The following is a 3,519-nucleotide window of genomic DNA, read 5'->3' on the forward strand; positions in this document are numbered from 1 at the left end:
AAGCCAACTATTTGGAATTTGTAGGAAAAAAGAGCAGGTAAAAAAGAATTACATGTTTCCTGATGTTTCCATAACGTGGTGTATACTGAAAATGACTATATTTCAAGAAAAACCAAGGTAAATGGAGTTTTTAAAGCATGTTTATAGACATAATGAAAATGATGTGTTTTCATTCCATGATTATAATTTGGAGTCACTTTTAGAAAGATTTTCTTGAGTTCTAGGAAATTAAAGTAACTCTCCCATGTGTCATTCTGGTATTTGTATGAGTTCATTTTTAATATTTACAGTAGTGATCAGTTTGAGATTTAATCTAAAGTATAGTGTGAAATGTAGATCTGTTTCTTACCCAAAAAAGCTATTACTTGCCAAAACTCACTCATGTTGGCAGAAACCTTGCTGGTGCTGGCAGAGCAGAGAGTTAAGAAAAGTAACCATGGAGAACACTGAAAACTCAGTGGATGCAAAATCCATTAAAGATTTAGAAACAGAGATCATACATGGAAGCAAATCAATGGACTCTGGAATATCCTTGGATAATAGATACAAAATGGATTACCCTGAAATGGGTTTATGTATAATTATTAATAATAAGAAGTTTCATAGAACCACTGGAATGTCAGTTCGATCTGGTACAGATGTAGATGAGCAAACCTCAGAGAAACATTTATGAACTTGAAATATGAAGTGAGGAATAAAAATGATCTTACACGTGAAGAAATTGTGGAATTGATGTGCAATGTTTCTAAAGAAGATCATAGCAAAAGGAGCAGCTTTATTTGTATAATTCTGAGCCGTGGTGAAAAAGGAATAATTCTTGGAACAAATGGACCCATTGACCTGAAAATATTAACAAAATTCTTCAGAGGGGATCTTTGTAGAAGTGTAGCTGGAAAACCCAAACTCTTCATTATTCAGGCCTGCCGGGGTACAGAACTGGACTGTGGCATTGAGACAGACAGTGGTATTGATAATGAAATGGCGTGCCAGAAAATACCAGTAGAGGCTGACTTCTTGTATGCATTTTCCACGGCATCAGGTTACTATTCCTGGCAAAATTCAAAGGGTGGATCCTTGTTCATCCAGTCACTTTGTGCTATGGTGAAATTGTATGCACACAAGTTTGAGTTTATGTATATTCTTACTCAGGTTAACCGAAAGGTAGCAACAGAATTTGAATTCTTTTCCTATGACTCAACTTTTCATGCAAAGAAACAAATTCCATATATTGTGTCCATGCTCACAAAAGAAGTACATTTTTATCACTAACAATTGTTGACTTTTTTAAAGTTTGTATGCCAAGTGAGGAAACAATATAAATGATACTGTATTTCCTTCTCTAACTGAATACTTCGGATGGTAGTTTGAATCATGCCATTTGCCCAGCAAAAGAACCACAATCCAGTTACCTCAGGCTCAAAATCAGGTAGTTGAAATTGAATTTAACTAGGAATAAATAAATACGGATATTGGAATAATCTTATGAAAAGATTTTTGTAATTTTATACCTTTCATAATTAGCTACATTTTGTAATGATATGCTATGAATTTTCAAGTAATTATGAGGAACTTAAACATTACAGCAATGAATTTTAATGATATTCCCCCTACACACTTAAGGCTGTGCACTCTAGTTTTGTCATACTGTAGAAATGATGATGTGGACTAATATATCTTAGACCTTGAGGATCCATGGGCATGGTCAAAAGTTTGAAGTTTTATTTTAAAACTGATATATGAAAAGGAATCAAGTGCATTTTAAAATAACTTACAGCTCATAGTTTTTGTGATGTTTGTTCTGAGAATGTGTTTCTTATAAAAATAGTTATGTTTACTGTTGAGGAATAAAGAATATTTCAAAGAAAGTATGAGTAAACTGAGTTGATTCTTTTAAGGTTAACATGAAATATTACTGGAGAGACAGAGTCATAACTGTAAGGTGCTAAGATCTACCAGCATGTTTCTTCTCATTTGTTCTTATGCAAGTCAGATGAAATTTACACACCAGCAAAATATCTGAAGATCTGCTATGTAAAAACCTCAAACTGTTACTAACTAGGATGATATGAAGAAATTCTACAGGAACCTACTAAAATATCATCTGCATAAGAAACAGTGAAATGTAAAGAAAAAACAATAAATGGATCAGCTGGGCAAGCTGTAATTTGAGAGAAGATGGTTTGAGCCTGAGCAGAGATGTGGCTCTGTCCATACCAGGCAGAGCTACAGATGCCACTTCAGAAAAATCCTGCCAGATGATTCCTTCAGGTGCATACATTGTGTGTAGAAGATACTCCCAAGGGATGCGAGAAAGTAAACCACATGAGAAACTTCTAAAATGAAGATTTTCTGAAGAGTCACAAAAATTTTAATATTCATTGTAGTATAATTTGTAAGTATGCTATTTTCTGTTGAAGTTTACAATCAGTGGGAAAATAGTGGTAACATTTTGTACTGTTACCTGAAATGAAAGGACCACAGCACGTAGGAGTTTAGAAGCATTCAATCAGAGCCTCTCTGGTGCATGTGGAGAAACTGCAGGTCAGAGCTCAGCCCCAGCCAGGGAGGTCAGGCTCCAGACTTCCTTGGTTCGTGGAGGTGTTCAGCATTGCTGACTGCACCCATGTGCTTCACCAGCTTTCAGACCAACCCAATGCTTCATGAGAACTTTCTTTTGGCTCAAAGAAAGGAACTGACATTTATAATTGACAACTATTTGTTTTGATAAGATCTATTAACTTTTCTAAGTAAATGCAGCATGTAATGATATCCTAAGGTGGGTTTTTGTGTGACAATTTTGTAAAAGTTTTTAAATTTGCATTTTTATTTCAGAACATAAATTCAAACTTAAATTTAAAAAAAGCTCATGTTCATCAAGTGCCAAATTTTCATGAATTACTAGCATTATCTCTTGACTTTCTGTCCTATTCTAATGGTTTGTCTTTTCATATCCCTTTAATTCAGTTTGAATTTTAGCTTTATGTTTGATATAACTGCTAGGTTAGCCATTTGTTTTTATGATCACAGATCTGTCTCAAATTTAGGATCATCATCCCATTTATACAAGAATGAACATTCTTTGGTATGTGGCTGCATATTAGAGCCACCAGAATCAGTTTTTTTATTCAATAATTTTCTTGCTACATTTTAGGTATACAATATAGTGACATTCATCATTAGAAATTTGTACTTTTACATATCATGGTTCTTATTTTTCCCCCATTCCCCTGCCCTCCCTTCAAACCCTCCAATCTTCCCTATATATAAAGACTTTATTTCCATTTTTTTCCTTTTTCCATATTCTTTCCTTTTCCTACCACTCCCACTTCCCCTTCCCCTTTGGACCTTTTCTTCGTATTTCACATTATCTATTATACATTTTGATCATTATTTACACTTTCAGTTTCTCACACCAGAGAAACTATTAAGTATTTATATGTATGTCCTATTTATTTTACTTAAGAGTATGGCCTCATTGTGCATCTATTTAGCTATAAATGTCTCTAGTTTCTCATTCTT

General features: G+C 34.0%; 1 pseudogene; it reads left to right on the top strand.

Annotated features, from left to right (window-relative positions):
* The first annotated feature begins 436 nt into the window (after positions 1-436).
* On the top strand, positions 437-1,269 carry LOC101716413 (caspase-3 pseudogene; annotated as a pseudogene).
* Positions 1,270-3,519: the final 2,250 nt, after the last annotated feature.

This window comes from Heterocephalus glaber, unplaced genomic scaffold (assembly GCF_053883595.1).
Source record: "Heterocephalus glaber isolate CG9 unplaced genomic scaffold, H.glaber_assembly_v1.0 deba00001586, whole genome shotgun sequence".
Lineage (NCBI taxonomy): Eukaryota > Metazoa > Chordata > Mammalia > Rodentia > Bathyergidae > Heterocephalus > Heterocephalus glaber.